Source organism: Myodes glareolus, chromosome 17 (assembly GCF_982192425.1).
Source record: "Myodes glareolus chromosome 17, mMyoGla1.1, whole genome shotgun sequence".
Classification (NCBI taxonomy): Eukaryota; Metazoa; Chordata; class Mammalia; order Rodentia; family Cricetidae; genus Myodes; species Myodes glareolus.
This window is the reverse complement of record NC_142042.1, coordinates 64,046,021-64,065,522: the sequence shown is the minus strand read 5'-3', so window position 1 is coordinate 64,065,522 and position 19,502 is coordinate 64,046,021.

Here is a 19,502-nt window from a genome sequence, read left to right as displayed (position 1 = left end):
TACATCTGAAATTCCAGGGGTTACAAATTGGGTCATCTTAGTCACCTGGAGTAAGCAAGAAGGTCTCAGTGGGAATACAGTCCTCACAGCCAAGTACCATACCCATGGCTTCATCAAGGTGAAGGCAACATTTTTTACTTTAACAGACAAGAGAGGTGGTATCAGAATTCAGCAGAAACAGAATTCAAGCACTCAGAAGTGTTTTGGGGTTTGGGGGTTTTGGTTTTGCTTTGGTTTGGTTTGGTTTTGGTTTTTTGGGGGGTTTTGTGTTTGTTTTGTTTTTTTCAAGACAGGATCTCACTGTGTAGTCCTACTGTCTTGGTAGACCAGGCCAGCCTTGAACTCACAGTGCTCTACCTGCCTCTGCCTCCTGAGTTCTGGTATTAAAAGCATGCACCACCACTGTCCCAGAAGCACTCAGTGGTTTTAAAAAAAAGAGTAAGTTTGGAGAAATAAGCTTAGTTTTGGTATTCATTCACTCAACACTGACTGTGTATCTGATACTATGCTGGGTTCTGGACATTTGGCAGGGAGCCAAACCAGATCCTAACTCTCTGGCAGCACTCCCTTTCAGGGTAAGCTTGAAGAAACTGGACACGGTGAAAAAATAATCAAGGAGGTCCCTTTTAATAGGGGGCATTGGAGGACATAATAAATCAAGTGCTCAAAGTCAGGGAGGTGGCTGTGCAGTCCTATGACATGTGTCATTACGTCTTCACTTCGGATTCCCAGGAACTGCCATGTTTAAGAACATTTCATGATTCTGCAATGCCGGCTTCTCAAGCGTGTGCCCCAGGGGCTGCTCCAGCTCAGACCTGCCCAGCTATCTTTCACCTCCACTCCCAAACACACCCTCTCCGATCCATTTAAGCTAATCTCCTCATTGGCCCACACAGACCATGCTATGCTCCCACCTCCTTCTTCCCCTTGCCCCTGTTAATTCTGCTGATTCTTCAAGGCCAGGAAGTTCCGTCTTCCTCATTCCTCTCACCTGAGTTCCCAAGCTCTCCTCTCAGGCAGACTTCTCATTCTCTGATGACTAATTACCCCAAACTGCTGCTCTGCCCCTCACTGTTGTCTTACCCAGGCCATAACCCGACCCTTTGACTCTCGCGTAAGGCACCACATCTCCTCCCAGCGTGTGTGGGCCGGAGAGAAAGGGAGTTGGTACATGAAAGTTCTCACAGCCAGAGGCAGAGAGAAATGGCCCAGGCTCATCCCCACGACTCAAAGGGGCCACCAAGTATCCAAGAGATACAAGCTGCAAACAGGAGGACACAGAGTCACTAACCAAGTGAAAGGAGTCTAAGGGCCTAGGATTCAGGTGACAGGGGAGTATATAGGACTAAGGAGGATTCAGGTGCAACATCTAATTGAGTAGTACAGAATAAAGCATAAGCCCACCCCTACCAACCGACCAGTCCTGCATGGGGTAGAGGTAGTTAAGACTTACTAACTTGGGAAACTAAGAAGATTGGTTAGTTAACAAGTGGCAGCAGAGGAACTCTGGGGAAGAATTCGGGAACCAAGATTAAAGCCTGACCTAACTCTAAACTGGAAGAAGATTGTTAGTGGGCCTGTTGGAGGGGTGGAGGTGGGGGGTATACAGTCAATGAAAGAGAGAAAATGAAAGCCAAAACTGATAGTGTACAAAGTGATCCTTTAAAGAAAAGGGCCGTGCCTGGTGCCTCATTTCTACTATCCATAGCCCTAAGCAAGATAAATATACATGTAGATGACATTAAAAAGGAAAACCAGAGACATTTGGGCATTACCCAATAGGTAGAATTATGCCCAAACACATAACTCATCACTTAGCAAGCTACAGATGGCACAGGTTTACTAGAAAGTTCTGCCATCTTGACAAAGAGATGGGCTATGTGACTGGTGAATGAGCACAGGACTAGAAATGAGAAGGAGGACTCAGACCAGCCTTGTCAACGACCTCCTATAAGATCCTTAACGTTCCTTCACTTCCCTGGGAAGAGGCTAATGCAACTGTTGTAATACATACATAAATACACATATATTATACACATATATACACATATACATAAAATAAATAAATATGGAACACTCTTTTCTCAGATCTCCATTTGGCTTTCTCACTCCATGTTTTCAGCCTTTGTTTAAATCTTGCCTTCCCAATGGGTCTATATTCACTACTCTACCTAATCCTGTAACCCACCCACTCACACGCTAGTCTAAGATCTTTGCTCTATTTGATACACTTCAAATGACTGAATAGTACATGGAACAGAGAAAACATCCAATAAATATTTGTTAAATAAATTTAATATGGGGGATGGTGTCTTGCAAAAGAAAGAGTAGAATAATGAGTCATTTAAATTCTCCCTGAAGAATATACCCAAGAGATGCCCTATCATACTACAAAAGTATTTGTTCAACTATGTTCATAGCTGCATTATTTGTAATAGCCAGAACCTGGAAACAACCTAGGTGCCCCTCAATAGAAGAATGGTTAAAAAAGGTGTGGAACATATACACATTAGAGTTTTACTCAGTGGTAAAAAACAATGACATCTTTAATTTTGCATGTAAATGGATGGAAATAGAAAACGCTTTACTGAGTGAGGTAACTCAGACCCAAAAAGAGGAATATGGTATGTACTCACTCATAAGTGGTTTCTAGCCATAGCTAAAGGTCTTTGAGTCTATAATTTGTGATCCTAGAGAAGCTGAATAAGAAGGTGAACTTGAAGAAAATCATATAGTTATCCTCCTGGATATTAGAAGTAGGCAAGATTGCCAGGCAAACTTGGGTGCATGGGGGGTGGGGGTGGAAGTACGGGGAGATAGTTAGGGAGAGGGGGAGGATCGGGGATGGATTGGGGGAATGGGAGAGGGGAGGGAGGAAGGATGGTTATGGGAGCAGGGAAGTTTATATCTCAACTAAGGGAGCCATTTTAGGGTATGCAAGAGACTTGATTCTGGAGGGGTTCCCAGGCCCAAGGAGAGGTCCCCAGATTGTACTCTGGGCAGCAGAGGAGAGGGTGCCTGATATGGCCTTGGCCCATAACCATACTGATGAATATTTTGCATATCACCACAGAACCTTCATATGGCGATGGATGGAGATAGAGACAGAGACACATATTGGAACACTGGACTTAACTCCCTAGGCCCAAATGAGAAGCAGAGGGAGGGAGATCGTGAGCAAGGAAAGCAAAATCAGAGTGGGCCTTCATCTGACGATGGATGGAGATAGAGACGGAGACCCACACTGGAGCACTGGAAGTCAGGACCGCGAAGGGTGCATTCACCCACTGATACAAGGGGACTGATCGAATGAGAGCTCACCAAGGCCAGATGGACTGGGACTGAACGAGCATGAAATCAAACCAGACTCTCTGAATATGGTTGACATGGGGGCTGACTGAGCCCCCAAGGTCCAAATGAAGACTGAGAAGCCATTGACAATGGCACTGGGTCTTGTTTTGTCTGCATGGACTGGCTTTTTGGGATCCTGGCCTGTTTGGATGCTCACCTTCCTGGACCTGGAGGGAGGGGGAAGGAACTTGGATTTCCCACAGGGCAGGAAACCCTGACTACTATGGGGAATGGTGAGGGAGGAGGAGAGGGAGTGGGGGGAGTGGGGGGGAGCGGGAGGGTATTGGGAGGAGGGGAGGAAGTGGAAAGAGTGTTTTCGGATACTTGAATAAACAAGTCTAACGGGAAAAAAAATAAAATAAAATAAAATCTCCCTGAAGTCAGTTTTCCATTCACGGTCTTCACTATTCCAATGTTGTTGTAAGCCTTATGCAGCAGTAAGTAGTATGCAGTCTGTTCAATAAGCCCTCATTAAATCACTAATTGTTAGTAGGCAGCGAAGGGCAAACATCCACAGTATTCTGAAGCCACCTGCTGTCAGCCCGATTTAGTATCTACTTAAGCAACTGAAGTGACAAGAATTGCGGGAGGGGAGTAAAAGTATGCACACCCCAAGGACAGCCAAGCTTTCCCAGTAAAAACAGGGAGTGTGTGGATGCTGGGAGATCAGACACCTCCAATGGTCCCAGGAGGTAGTGAATCCTCCCCTGAAGGACTGCACACCCAGTAATAATAGCAGTAACTGCCTAGCACTGGGGTCTTAACATATTAGATACTAACCTTTTACTAAACTTTTTTAGATACTTACATATTAGATACTAACCTAAGTGATTCGTTCCTTCAGTCCTCACATCCGGTCCACGAATGCATTGTCGCCAGTTAACGGGTAAGCATTCCTTTAAAGAGTAGCCATAAGCCGACCACGTAAACTCAAACACGAATAAGAACGTTAAAGACAAGGCGCGCACGGATTGTTTGGGAGGTACTGAGACACAGGTGCTGGCCAGTAGTAAGAGGCCCAGTCATATGTCACACTACTCCTGACCTCCCAGGTCTGGCTTTACACCAAACAGCCAGAGTGCTGGCTCAGGATTCCTAAGTTCGCTCTCATTGGTTTCAGTCTGTGTTATGAGACAGGGTCTAACCTTGTAACTCTGACTGACCTGAAACTCGCTACGTAGACCAGGCAGGTTCGAATTTCAGTAATGTGCTTGCCTCTTCCTCCCCAGCGCTGTGATTGCCACCGGCTTTCTCTGCCTTCACCAGGGAATTCTGTACCTGGTTCTAGGCTGCTCAAGCTTAAAGCTGCTCCCAGCACAAACACAGTTCCTGAAAGGCAGCCCCTAGGCCGGAAGTGGCTTCTCTTTTTCTCCAGTGGCTTCTCTTTTTCTCCCTAGGCTGATACTTTTGCGTTTTCCACGTGTGTGCACAAAGTGACCAACAGGCCGACAGGACTGCAGCAGTCACTCCTCTGAGGAGGCCTGTGAGGCCAGGAGCCTCGGAATCGCCAGGGGTGTCCAGGTTAACCTGCTGGTCCCTGAAAGGACCCCCTTAATTGGATACAGCTGAGGACACTCTTGGTCCAGCTCTGGTCAAAAGGGAATAAATTAGTGTGCTCTTTGATTTTATATGTGAACTTGACAGGTGTTTTTAAATGAAATTTACATTTAAATCACTGTAAGACTTCCTCAACTTCCTTCCTAACTCCCTGGGCAGGAGACAGTTGCGCCCCCTGGTGACCAGATGGAGCCACAGGCACCTTGGTTATCCAGGCAGTCTTGATGATATGGTTACTCAAATGGAGTAGGAAAATGGTTATAGTTGCTGCATATCTGTTTTAAGTGTTATTCTTGCTCGTTTTACTTTTAAACAAAAAAAAATGCATCCAGCACCATGAACCTGTAATCTCGGGTATTACTGAGTACAAAGCTGATTCTCAAACAGTTAACAGTTCAAAAAAAATGCTAAGCGCATAATGTACAAATTACAGCAAAAATTAAGATGGCAAACGGACCTGGTGATTCATGCCTGCACTACCGGGATATGGGAGGTAGGACTGTAAGTCTTTTTTAGAAAAAGTGAAAGCAGTAAGGTCAAATCAAAAATCACAAAACAACAACAAAAATGTAAGTTTCAAAAGGTCAAAATAAATTAGTGTGCTCTTTGATTTTATACGTGAACTTGACAGGTGTTTTTAAATGAAATTAACATTTGAATCACTGAAATATCATAATGCAGACTTCCCCCAAGTGATGTGAGTGAGCCTCATCCCGTCCACTGAAAGCCTGAACAGAAGAAACAGCCAGCATCCTTGACCAATAGGAAATGCTCCTGAAGACAGCCTCTGACTTCAGCTGCGTCTCTTTGCCATGAGTCTCCACACTGCTGCCAATTTGGGGCTTGCCCAAATCACATAGGCCAATTTCTTTATAGTAAATCTCTTTATATATATATATATCCTACTGGTTCTGTTTTTCAGGAAAATTCTAGTATAGACAGACTTCAAAAATCCCTGCCTCTTTCCTTTTTGATACATTCAAGTGTGTGCTAGATTTTATGCATATTTTATGTATTTGTAAACATGTAAAATTAAGTAAAACTCTACAGCCAAGGTTCTGAATGCCTATTCTACCTGTATGGAAATTTCATGGCGTTATCTAGACTTTGGGTTTGGTTAATTTTAGTGTGTGATGTTTTTATTTATTTGCAAGTTTTTTTTATAATAAACTTCACAACATGAAAAACCATTTCTTCTTCTGACACTGAGTGGGGCCATGAGGATGAGAGGGTTTGAGTCTAACAATGACCGGAAATGCTCAGGTGTTGTCCTGTTTCTCCTTCACTGCGAACACTTACCGTAGCTGCAGTATTTCCTCCTTCCCCTCATACCACGTCCCTTGGCAGACACTTTCTAAAGCAGAACCTCCTTCGCCCGCTTGGAGGAGCACAATTCAGGGAATACAGCGGGGACTGTGAACTCAGATCAGGAGAGCTGGTGTGTTGGCTTGGAACTTGTAACAGAATCTCCCTCCTCTCTTGCATTCTACCACATCTGTAGGAAAAGATGGTTCACTAGATGTCTACAGTCTTCCCCAGAGGTGAGCGTCTTTGCTCCATCTTGGGTCTCTTTCCCTTTCTTTGCCCCTAAAGATCTTACTTATTTGGTGTGCTTTGTAAGATCCATTGACTCAGCTTTGCCTTGCTTTAACTTTGGAGAGATCGCTCATGTCACAACTGGAGCCTAATCCATGATTGCCTGAACCGGTCGGTAATCCATGATTCCCTGGGAGGTGTGCCATAACTGGGTGGGTAAGATTGCCTGATTCTGTTCCAAGAATGAGAAAGCTGTAGCTAAAAGACCTAAAGCCACTATCTATTATTTAACTACTGCTATTGGAAAACATAACATTTTGGATATGCTGTTTTCTTTCTACACTACTTTTCTAACCTGTTCAGAATAAGATAGAAAAATGAGGCAGTACTATTTGCTAGAATCCTTTGCTGAAGGATTCCTACAATTTCTTCTAGCACCTATATTAAATAAGAAAAAGAAAACCTCCAATGAGCAAGTTCGCACTAATGAACTAATTTGGTTCATCACAGGATGCATGCATCTTCAAAACACTAGGAATTCTGAGAAAGGGCAAAACCCTGTGGTAAATGCTATACAGTTAAATTTCTTCAGTGGAAAGTGATTTTTTTTTCAGGACCCTCTAATAACATATATATCTGTCAATCTGTCTATGTCTTGTTGGAAGTGACCTGGAAGAAGTTGTTTAACCTCACTGACCTCTGGTTTTGATATACAATGAGATGACTTGAAAGTACTTGATTAATATCATAACCTGCTGCATGCCAGGCAGAGCATTAATCCTACAATCCTAGGGACTTTACCTCAAAAATTAAAAAAAAGGGGGGGGGAAGAGAATTTTATTACCAATAACATGAGAATAGTAAAATTAAATAAACATGGAGTTTGTACTGGGGAAAGAAATGTATATCTGATACCAATTGACTATCCCAAACCCAGGAAGCTCTGAAGAATACATGGTAACAAGTAAGCACAGCTTTGTGTATTGGAAGATAGGCTGTAATCCCGAAAATGGCCAGCAGGTGTCGACATTCACTAACCTTCTGGCTCCAGTGTAGCGGGTGCTGAATCCAATCCAATCCAATAGTCACTGTTAACACTTAAAGAGAAGAGCAGCTGCTGTCATTCCAGAAAGGAGTCTTACACACAATTCCTTTCAGGAATGAAGCCTCTTACAATGATTGGGCAAGATGGCACAATATACTTGAGAAGGAATGATGGTTAGAGAGACAGAGCTTAATGACTTTCACTTAAAACAAGAAGGAGAGCTCTTTAAGAGGGAGATAAGGGGGCTGGACAGATTCCTCAGCAGTTAAGAGCACTTGTTGTTCTTACAGATGACTAAGGTTAGATTCCCAGTGACTCACAACCATGGGTAACAAGTTCAGTTACAGGGATTCCGATGCCCTCTTCGAACCTGCAAGGACTTCTGGACCTGTAAGAAGCACTTACAGACGCAGATGAAACACTCATGCGTGTACAATAAAATAAATAAATCTAAAGGAATTTAGGGAACAGGGTAAGACTAAGGGAAGAATTGAGGGAGGAAAAAGAACCAGAGATCGAAGAATATCACCATGAGAGGGCTTTGTGTGTGCGCGCGCGAAGGGGGTGGGGGGGGGGGTGTCCAAGTCCCAATGAGGAGTCTGAGGAATTTCTCTGAGGATTTTCTAACCAATCCCCAGAACAAACAAGAAATCTAACTTTTCTAAGTTTTGGATAGCTGGCAGGAAGTTTTGCATCGTGTGTGACAAAGAAGAAACGAGCCAGCTGTTCCCGAGAGCTGCAGGGAGGCGTGGCCTGACTCAAACTGGGATCTGGTCTGTAAGGTTCAGGCCTGTGTTCTACTAAGCCATAAATTTGTTTTTAAACAATTCTTTGGTATACATATAATTTTATCACTTGCATAAGATTAGAGTAAGTTTGTATGCTACGGAGGTAGATGTCCTTGTTTACTTTTGCACAGAGAGGTAATCTGTTGAATATTTGATATTTCAGGGCAGAGCATCTATGGTGCTCTTCAGAGTCAATTGATATTTTGGTTTAATAAACCAGCCTCGAGAATGCCACTCCACACAGCTACGCAGTACAAACGACTGAAGGATATTTGAAATCATTTCAGAAAGTGTTGGAAATTCTACCCCAAGCACAAATTCACTGAGCAATCTTCTAGAAACTCAAGTCAGCAGCACAAACAAACGACAACGGCTTGCAAAGGGAAGAAATCGTTTTCTCCAATAGACTCTCACTGGGTTTATAAACCCTGCTCATGGGTAAGTCCCAGGCCCAGCAGTATACGGTCAACACAAAAGGTACTCAATGATATTTTGCAGATTTTTTTTTCTCTCATTTTGCTTTGTTTGGGTATTTTTTTACCTTACAGGTCTTTTGTTTGTGTATTGTGGTTTTCAATTTTGTACAGGGGGTGGGAGCAGGGGTCCTCTTGTGCTTTTGTTTTGTTTTTAATTCTGGTTTGTTGGTAGTTCTTCCTTTGTTTATTTTCTAAAGAGAAAGGAGGCATGGAGTCAGATAGGTGGGGAGGTGGGGAGGCACTTGGAAGAGATAAAGGAAAGGAAGCCATGAAAAAAAATATTTTGAGTTAAAAAACAAAATAAATTAAAAAAAAAAATAATCTTTGTCCAAGGAGGAGCCTGAAATTCCCACACTATCACCCTTGCTTCTAACTCCTCAAAGGGAAACAGAGAGGCCACAGTAGCCAGAGACAAATCCCAGCCCAGCTGCACACCAGTTTTTTCTCAATAGACACTACACTTGTAATTCAGAGTCTAGAACTTGCTACCAGGCATGACCTTCCTCATTCTATAACGACTTATGTGTTTGTCTTCTCTTCATTGATGCGAGATAGTTTTCACTTCAAAGGGACTAAGAAGTCATTTATCTCGAGCCAAATATGAGTAAACAATCCCATGAGGCTTTGACCCAGAAACTTTACTTAAATAAGCTGTAGCACATAAAATGCTTTACAATGGAAACAGTTACATGGATTTTAATTGCAGAACAAAAAAAGTCGTGAATTAAGGTATTTACCAAATATATTGACCGGAACCACCGGTACACGGGTTACAATAAAGTTTGCTATAAATTTAATATGTTATTTGATGGCCACTTTAGCTGTGGAACTGGTGAAATTTAGTGGTCTACTAAGAACACACTTGAAAGGTCTTAACTGATACTCATACGAATGTTAGGTCAGACACATTGGTGAAATTCAATTAAATTAAATTAAGGGGACTAAAAATAACTCAAGATAGCTTTGGAGCTTTAGTTGGAGGTAGACAAAAGAGAGGGATGGAGACATGCCCCCAAATGACGTGTAACAGTCTCATCACCCAGGGAGTGGATTCACCAACAGCCTGTCTATGCTAGGAGATGAAGGGCTTCAGGAGACCAGAGCAGGCAAGCATGGCTCTGGCAGGCCTTGCCCTCCCCCCACTTCCTCTGCCTTACTAAACTCTTAGCTTGCGGTCCTAAAGGTAACCACCAAGGTCTTTCCCTTATTTGACCACTTCTTCCCCCTGAAGTAGATCACCAAGGTCCAGTTACCAAAGTATTGAAGTCTAGCAATCAAAGCCCCCTTTGGCTACCCTAATTAATATGCCCAATTAAAACAAACCAACTAATGCTAACACATGCTGTCTGATGTCTAGCCAGAGGCAGTCCTTTGCCTCCCTGGGAAGGGAAGGGAAGGGAAGGGAGGGGAGGGGAGGGGAGGGGAGGGGAGGGGAGGGGAGGGGAGGGAAGGGAAGGGAAGGGGAAGGGAGGGGAGGGGAGGGGAGGGGAGGGAAGGGAAGGGGAAGGGAAGGGAGGGGAGGGGAGGGGAGGGGAGGGGAGGGGAGGGGAAGGGAGGGAGGGAAGGGAAGGGAAGGGAAGGGAAGAGAAGGGAAGAGAAGAGAAGGGGATTATTTGTCCTGGAGGAACCAAGGACTGCCTCTGGATAGAGAGGAGACAGATGTGACACACAGACAAAGAAAAGTTTATAAAGGTAAAAGGGGAAACCTTATGTTAGGATAAGGTGTTTAATTTTGATTGGACAGATTAATTAGGTGAGCCAAAGGGGGATCGTGATTGATGGACTTCAACAGTTTGATAGCTAGACCCTGGTAGTCAGTCTCTGGAGGGGAATTGACAAAGAAGGGACTAAACATTGGAGGCTAGCTTTAGGAATGTAATCTAATGGCTTTTAGCAAGGTAGGGAGGGTCGGGGAGAAGGCCAAGGCCTGACACAGCCGTCTTTGCTGTGCTCGGGCCTGCTAGAGTCCTGTCAAGTATTCACAAAAGAAGAAAAAAAATGGTCAGAAGTCATGAAAAAGTTCAGCTATAAAATGCAAATTAAATTTACATTAATAATCAGCTTTACCAACGGAAGTCAGAAAAGTAAGAATTTTCTTGAAGAGGTGGCAAGAAATCACACTAAGAGAAAACCATTTTGCTATTGGTCCTAATGGAAATTAGTTCAGACATTATGGAAATTAGTCCAGCTGTTCCTTAAAAATATAAAACTAGACTTCTCATATGATCCAGCTATACCACTTCTGGGTATTTACCCTGTCGACATTACAGTCACAGCTCCCATCTTCAAAGAAGTGAGATAGTTTATTACAGAGTTGTTTTCAGTGATCATGGTCAGGAACACAGATGTTTCGATGTGGAATCAGTTTAATTGTGTTTTATAGTTTATTAGAACCAAAAAAGTCATAAATCAAGGCAAGTTTAAAATACATGGGTGGGTATATGAGGGAGGCAATTACAGCAAAATGGGGGAAGCTTTTCTATAGGTCAGAGATGCTGTCTGATGAGGCTTGGTGGAAGCCAGTCATATGATAAGTTAATAGATTCTGATTTATTTATTTATTTATTTATTTTGTCTCTCATTCATGGTGGGTGTGTTCGGTCAGACACAACAGTAGCAAGAGAAGGCTATTCTAGAAGATCAGTTCTACCAGTCTGGTGCTTTTAACTGCTACATGCTATTTTAATAGATATTTTCAAATAATAATGATTAGATAGTGTGCTGGCTAGTCTTATGTCAACATGACACACGAATTAGAGTTACCTGAAAACAGGAAATTTCAGTTGAAAAAATGCCCCCATAAGATTCTGCTGTAAGGCATTTTCTTAATTTGTGACTGATGGGGGAAGGCCCAGCCCACTGTGGGTGGGGCTATCCCTGGGCTGGAGGTCCTGAGTTCAATAGGAACTTAGACTGAGCAAGGGGAAACTAGCCAGTAAGAAGCAATCCTCCTTGGTCTCTGCCTCAGCTCCAGCCTCCAGTGTCCTGCCCTGTTTGAGCTCCTGTCCTGACTGCCTTTGATGATGAACAGCAATATGGAAGTGTAAGCCAAATAAATTGTGTTTTGTCGCAGCAACAGAAACCCTAACCAAGACAGTTAAACATTCAATCAGTGTTTGTGATTGTTGACTTTGTTCGTGAAAATGTTGATAGATGTTTTATGTTTAGTCACCAGTGTCAGAAACAAACCTAGGATAATTTCAGTGTTTCTCAAAGGGATATACAAAGAAAAGCAGCTCAGCAAGGCAGTTTCTTTTTGTAAAAAGAATGCTCCAGAACCAAAACCAGGCAGGCAAGCCCTGGGGTGGGAGGGTCTTCTGGGTTTTTATCTTAACATAGGTATTAGCTTCACCTTTGTCCATTTGCTTGGGTTCAGCTTTAGTCTTTCAAGATGGGCTCCTTTAAAAGAAGCATCACAAAGGAAACAAGGGCAGGCAGAGGGATCTACCAGGAGGGGCTAGTGGGGTCTTTGTCAAAAAAAAAAAAAAGTCTCACTGGGTGGGGAAGGTTAAAAGATTTGCATAAAAGTTTTACAAAGTGAGGGAGATTTGTGGATTTCTAGCCCTTGGTAGACAAGCTACCACGATAGGGAAAAAAAAAAATTCTCACAATAGCTGTATCCAATTGTCAATGTAATTTAAGATGCATTTTGTTAGAACAGGTCTGAAATCCCACAAATATGGCATAATCCAGGGCAAGAAGTAGGGTGTGCATCTGCACTTAAACCAGCAAGGGGTTTGTGTTTTCCCTGAGGTGCCAGTGCTCAACTGATGAACCAGCCTACCTCCATACTGGGCTTAAAAGGCATTTTGTAGTAAAGATAAATTTGGTTCATTTTTTTTTATGATTAGACCTGTTTCTCAAGGATTGGGATATGCGCCACCTATAACCTTAACTTATAGTGGTATATTATTTGTGTTTTAATAAATAAAGCTTGCATGAAGATCAGAGGGCAAAGCAGCCACACTAGTCAGTCACACACACCTTTAATCCCAGGTCTTGGAGACAGAGGCAGGTAGCTCTCTGTCAGTTCAAAGTCACCCTGGGCTACTCAACATTGAATCTGTCTAAAGAAACAGAGCGCACACAAAGGTGATTTCAGCACTTGGGATCCTGTTCCTTTAATCCCAATACTAGGGAGCTGTAGGACAAAAGTGATATGCCTGGTGTAATGGATTAATTAAAAATGCTGCAGATCACCGAGTAGCTGCAGTGGCAGAAATGCTACAGGTCCCCCAGAGGTGGCAGGCAGCAGGCCATGTGGTGGCAGGCAGTGGGCAATGGGTCCTGAGAGCAGCCAGTCCAGGGCAGGGACTGTGCACAAGACCATGCCGCAGGTCTCTGAAGGTGGCTGGTCCCTGGTGGCTAGCCAGGTGGCGGCAGCGGGTGAGAGACAGATGGTTAGGCACACATTGCAGAGTGAGGTTGGATTTTTATTTAGTGGGTTATGGAGGGGGAAGAAATAAGGGGAGAGAGAGGCAGAGAAAGAGAGAGAGAGAGAGAGAGAGAGAGAGAGAGAGAGAGAGAGAGAGAGAGAGAGAGAAGGGAGAAATAGAAGCTGCCTCTTCAGAAGCTGCCTTTTCAAGATGGAAAAGGAAGGACTCAGGCTGAAAGCAGATGGGGGAGGGAGTGGGTGTGGCTTGTCTCTTAAAGAGACAGGATAGATCATTACACCTGGGCAGAGAGAAATATCAGGCAGGAGACAGGAACTCAATGGAATGTGGAGTCTTCAGTATTCGTGGAGACAGAATCTTGCCTGTTTAGGTCTGAGGTAGAGGTAAGAGCCAATGACTGTCTGCTTTGCTTTTCTAATCTTCACCTTGAACTCCATTGTCTGTCTCTGGGTTTATATTATTCATGCTATATTAACTACAAATGGTTCTGTACTGCTAGGAATGACAATCATGTCTTTTCTTCAAAAGTTGTTTATAACCAGCTTGCAACCCTACCTTTGTTTCAGAAGTCTGCTGTGACAACCACCTTGCAACCATGTCTTTGTTTCAGGAGAAACTCATTGGTCATGCTCATGTTTTGTTCCTTTTGGATTCATGGAGGTCACAGAAAGATGGGGATAGACCACCAAAATTTATTAAACCAGAGCAAACTTTATTCTAGAAAAAGAAAAAAAATAAAAAAGCTCCATGGGGCACAAAAAGCTTATCAGCTAGCTCAGACCACAGCCAGAGATGTACTTGTATGATTGTGGCAATGTGCTGTTTACAAACGCCCCTTTTTACCTCAAGAAGAAAGCATTAGGCATGAACAAAACAATTTTTACAATCTCAAGGTAAAACTCAGATCCAAATTGCTTTTCTTTTGTTAACAACTTCCATTAATAGGGTTTTTCAGTTAAACTAGTGTTTGTACTTCGCCCATTGTTTCTCTCTGGCACCTTCTGATGGTGTTTGCCAAAGCTCTGCACCTCCCCTGATGCTGCCAGTTTTGGGCAATGCACAACCAAAAAGTCACATACATCCCATGATTTAAAAGTTAATTCAGCTCACATGAGTTGCTAATCATGAGTGGCCAAGGAGGTTATCTAAAAGCTGACCCTTAGTTTGCAGACAGAGCTTCTGGTTGCAAAGCCAGGCAATCTATTGTCAATAGTTAATCCTTAAATTGCTGAGAAGGCTGCTTGCAGTTTATTCTCATTCTCCTAGGTTTACAACTTTTTATTTCTTTCTTTCTACCTTCTAATTTCTGGAACCTATATTTTTATATTCTTATTCTTGAACTCTTCAGTAGCCCGTTCTATTTTGTCCTCCAAATCCCCCATTTGGAAGACCCCTACCTCTAAGTTATAAAAATAAAAAAAAAGATAATAAAATAAAAAAAACTTGTCTTCCTCATGTCCAGTGCTGACCTCTCCAATCTGGCTTCAGTGGGACGCAAACCAAGTACACAAATAGAAAAACTTTCTTCAATTTGTAAGTTCCAAGAAAACACTGAAGGAAGGCCCCAGACTTACATTGTATATAACAACAAAAAGTGTTTAGTAATGTTATGCCCAGACCACAGAGTCCCCAAAACCAACTAGGAGACTGAGTCCTGTATATAAAAAGCAATGAGTCTTTATTCTTATTCAAGTTTGAACTCAAACTCTCCATGTGTTCAAAACATTGGCACAATAGGAGAGCCCCAAGCTCAAGTGGGGTGGGGTTTTTATAATAGCAGAGGTTGGGGTGAGGGATTTATAAAGTTCAGGACCCCTGATTGGCTGACATCTGTCTAGGGGTGTCCTGGTGAAAAGCAATGGGTGTGTGCTGGCAGGTGATCCTGCCTACAATGGTGGGAACATTAGGAATTTCCTTTGGATGGTCTGTTCCTGGGTTACGCCTAGGTGGTCTCAGTTTGAGGTCTTTCTTGGAACCAGATATTGTCCTAGGGTAAACTACTGAGACCGGGGCTTCTATTGAGCTTGTCATGACTGGGTCCTACAGTAACACTCCAGCATGCATATGGGATCATTCACCTGTACAAATGTCAACAGCCCTGAGATTAGCATGCAGGCTTCTTTTAAGCACAGCTAAGGAGAGTTTCGGGGGCAGTTGGGTCATCTCACATATGATTGGTTAAACAAGTCGCAGTTATATTAGTTCACTTTTAGTTGGTCCAGGTTTAGTCTTACCATTTTGGGACATATTTGCCCAAGCTTGGGAAAGTTTGGATGTGACTCAGAAGGGGGCTGTTGAATTTGTTCTTGGGGCGCTGTGAGGCCTTGCCCCTGAATGCAAGGGCATTGTGGATAAATGGCCCATTGTGGGAGAGACACCTCTTTTGCCCTTCTTAGGGAACTGAAACCTAAATTTGGTTATAAGAATGGGAGCATTTAACTCCTTCAAATTAACTGCTTGCTTTGATTAATTTGACCATGATGTTGTGGGTCAGTGGTCTTTCTCCTTCCATCTTTGGGATTAACAAGCCTCGCATTCTTATATGGTGGGCTAATTCAAAACGTCGCAAGCTTTAGGTGAGAAAAACACTGTTAGCCAGGGAGGGACAAAAGTTTCTCCATTTTGGTTAAGTGGTGTCATTTTCCCCAAACTAATCAGCTTTCCAGACTATTTTTCTAGACTCTGGCCACCATCCTCTGCAGAGCCCCTGACTGTGATTTACAAAGTATCATTGTAATGATTAAAATAAAACCGGGCAGTTCCCGAAGGGGTGGCAGTGGACCATGAGGGGCAGCTGGGTCCCAGGCAGGGAGCCATGTGGTGGGTGAGAAACTGTTGTGGGTCAGCCAGTCCCACAAGAAGCCAAGGCAGGTGAGAGACAGAGACGGAGAGGCATGCCACGCAGAGAGAGGGTTTGGGTATAGTTTATTCAGTGGGTTATGGGAGGAAAGGGAAAGGGGGAAAGAGAGAGAGAGAGAGAAAGGAAAGGAGGGAGGAAGGAAGGGAGGGAGGGAGGAAGGAAGGAAGAAAAGAGGAGAAGAGAGGATCCATGGCAACAGCCACCTCTTCCAAAGACAGAAAGAAGATTCACTTGCCTTGGCAGAAAGGGGGAAGTGGGTGGGGTTTGTCTTTTAAAGGGACAGGGCAGACCATTACGATCATCAGTCTTTGTTCACTCCAAGATGTACAGTTTGAAACTCTGGCTTGGCCCTGCGTGATTCCCTCTCCCTTTCCAAACCTGGCCCACACGGAGAGTCTCCCAATAAGGAAGAGGCACCAAAAGACTCATCCCAGTTCCACATCTTGGCGACGATTGCAACTTCCTCCCTGATGCTGCCAGGCGCACAAGTCCCCACCTAAGTGCTCAGCTTTTGACCATGCTCGGGCATAAACTCGGTTTGTTGTGGACTCATCATCACCCCTTGCTGCAGTGTTTAAATTCTTCCCAACTTAGTTTGGTCCACAATTTCTCTCCCCTCAGTCTCTGAGACTGGAGACTCTGCTTGCGAGCTGTTTTGCTCAATATAGCTGTTGTTAAAAGTTTTCAATTCATCTTTGTTTTTTGTTTTTATTTTTGTTTGTTTGGTTGGTTGGGTTTGGGTTTTTGTGTGTGTGTTGTTGTTGTTGTTTGGTTTTTCCAAGACAGGCTTTCTCAGTTCGTCTTGACCTGGCTTACTGTGATGGCAGAGAAACTTATGGGGGGTGCAGAAAACCTATCACTAAAGATGAAACAGAAAGGGGTATCTCTGGTGAGCCCTGCCAAGATATGCCACTAAGAGACCTCACCGTGTGCTACAGCATTAGCGCAAGAGGTTTATCGGAGTAGGGAGGGGGGGAGAGTGAAAGAGCAAATGGCCATCCATCTTGGAGAGGGGACATGAACAAGGCAGAAAGACAAGAGAGCAAGCGGAGCAAGAGAGAGGCCTGAGACTCACAGACACTTTTAAGGGGTGCATGTATCACATAGGAAGCACGAAACTCATAGACGGCAGTGGAAACGCTCCACACCTGGGGGCAGATGATGATGTAATTGCTATTGCTGCCATAAAGGCGAACTGGCCCGGGCTGGCAGGAGCTAACACTAAAACACTAAGTTTTGCCAAGGAGCTCTCCGCAGGTGTGGTGTCTCCCACCCGCCGCCGTAGATCCAGCAGAGTCTCACTTTGTTCTTAACTGGTCTGCCTTGCCGACCTTCTGACCTCTCCTGCACACCTGAGAGCCTTTCTTCCCCCAGTCCACTGTACAGGAGCCTTAGAGCACCTGAGAGGTTGTGCTTTATCCCTTCTAAAAGGAATATTTGATGCAGTGTGATTTTTTTCTAAGGGGTGGATCTTAGATTTAGGATAATTAATGGGAATGTCTTTGGTTAAGAAGTCTAAGGTTTAGCCTTTAGCTAATGTTGACAATTAAACATCTATCCTGTTGCTTGTTTAACGTCAATCCAGAGGCTAAAAGAGGTAGGTACAATGAAACTGCTGCACAATGAGCCAATTGTACAGTTTTATCTTTCGCTGAAACACATTTCTATTTGTTTTATATTTACTTATGGATTTATTTCGTGTGTGCTCATGTACACATGAGGAAGTCAGAGAACAACTTGTAGAAGTTGGCTCGCTACTTCTGCCTTGTGGGTCCTTGGAATCGAACTCAGTTATAGGGCTCAGAAGTGCTGGAAGAAAATAATCTTGGTGTCACACAAAGAAACAGACAGAAAGAAAGTAACCCTTGCAAGGCAAGTTCCTGCCATAAAAGGTGACCCATGACCAGAAACAGGCATACATAGGCAAGAGATCCTCTGTCGGACACGGTTGGCTAACTGGACAAAGGGAAGCGTGTGGTCGAGCTGAGGAAAGTCTAGACATTGGGTGAAGGGGCACTTCACAAGGTTCGGGAAGTTTATGGAATGTTTGCTCCTGGCAGCTAATTACCTTTGGAACAGCAACAACAAAAAAAAATCATTTCCTAAAATTTTCATCTGATGAATCAGTACGATAGGGCAAACTTTACAACTAGATTTACATATTTATCCATTAAGATGATTTTCACAATGCCATATAATTGAATAGGAATGCCATACTAGAAATAATTCTTTATAATACATTTTTCCCTACTGTTAAGGCAGTGGTTTTCCAACAAGGGGCAGGCTTTAGCCAAATGGGCACTAAGACCCGTTTATATTTGTTACAGACACAGACGGGAGTTTGGAGGGCACCTAATGTTAGGAATATTTCTTAATATGAGCTCCCTGACGACACAAAATTTCCCAATCAAGCCAAATCAAAACAAGCCAAATTCAGAAATATCCATGTTTAATGGGAGATCTGCGCTCTCGGGTGGACCCGAGAACGGGGAAGCCGCAGGAAAGCGACCTCCAGGAGGAAGAAAGGGAGACCACATGTTCTTCTTTTGGGGGGGCGATCTCTTAAGTACCCTGGGGAGTGGTCCTGGGGTGGGGTCAGGACCTGGCCTGCTGGAATTTGAAGTCCAGACCAGGCCTGGGGGCTGGGCTAGATGCGAGGAACTGGACCTACGTTCCCAATTTAACACCTGCTGATGTCTATCTTACAGGAGAAGAGATGGTTCATTAAAGTAGTGAGACCTACCTGTCAGCATGGCATTGTGCCAGACCTGGCTTCACTCCAACAGATTAAATGAAGGGGGTGCATTGTCATTTTGATGGATAATTTGCATGTTAAGCATTTTTCTGCGTAATGTGTTATTCTCGAGACTTCCAGCCTTAGCTGTCACCTTTCACATGTTAATCTGGAACTCCTCCTCTATCCTGCCCCATTCTCCTTACTCAGGTCCTAGTGCTGGAGGCCAGGGGCAATGGCCCTCTCAGTAATCCCAGCACTCCACTCAGGAGGCAGAGGAGGTAAATCCCTGTGAGTTCCAGGACAGCCAGGACTACACAGAGAAACCCCCTCCCCCCAAAATCTAATTGTTAGGCTTTTCTTTCTTTGTCTTTCTTTAGCTTTTCTTTCTTTCTTTCTTTCTTCTTTTTTTTTTCATTTTTAGTTTTTCAAGACGAGGTTTCTCTGTAGCTTTGGAGCCTGTCCTGGCACTCACTCTATAGACCAGGCTGGCCTCAAACTCACAGAGATCCACCTGTCTTTGCCTCCCTAGTGCTATAATTAAAGGTGTGCACCACCATCGCCCAGCATTAATTTAAATTTTATAAGGTTAATAAAACAAAATTCCTGTTCTCTAAGCTAGTTTTTTAAATGCAAAGCCTTTTTTTTAAAAAATAGAAAGTTAGATTATAGTTTTATAGTAGTGTATTTAAGCCTCACAAGATAAGGCTAACCCCACCTTGCTATATGGCTGCCAGCTCTGCCCTTCACAAGCCTATGCA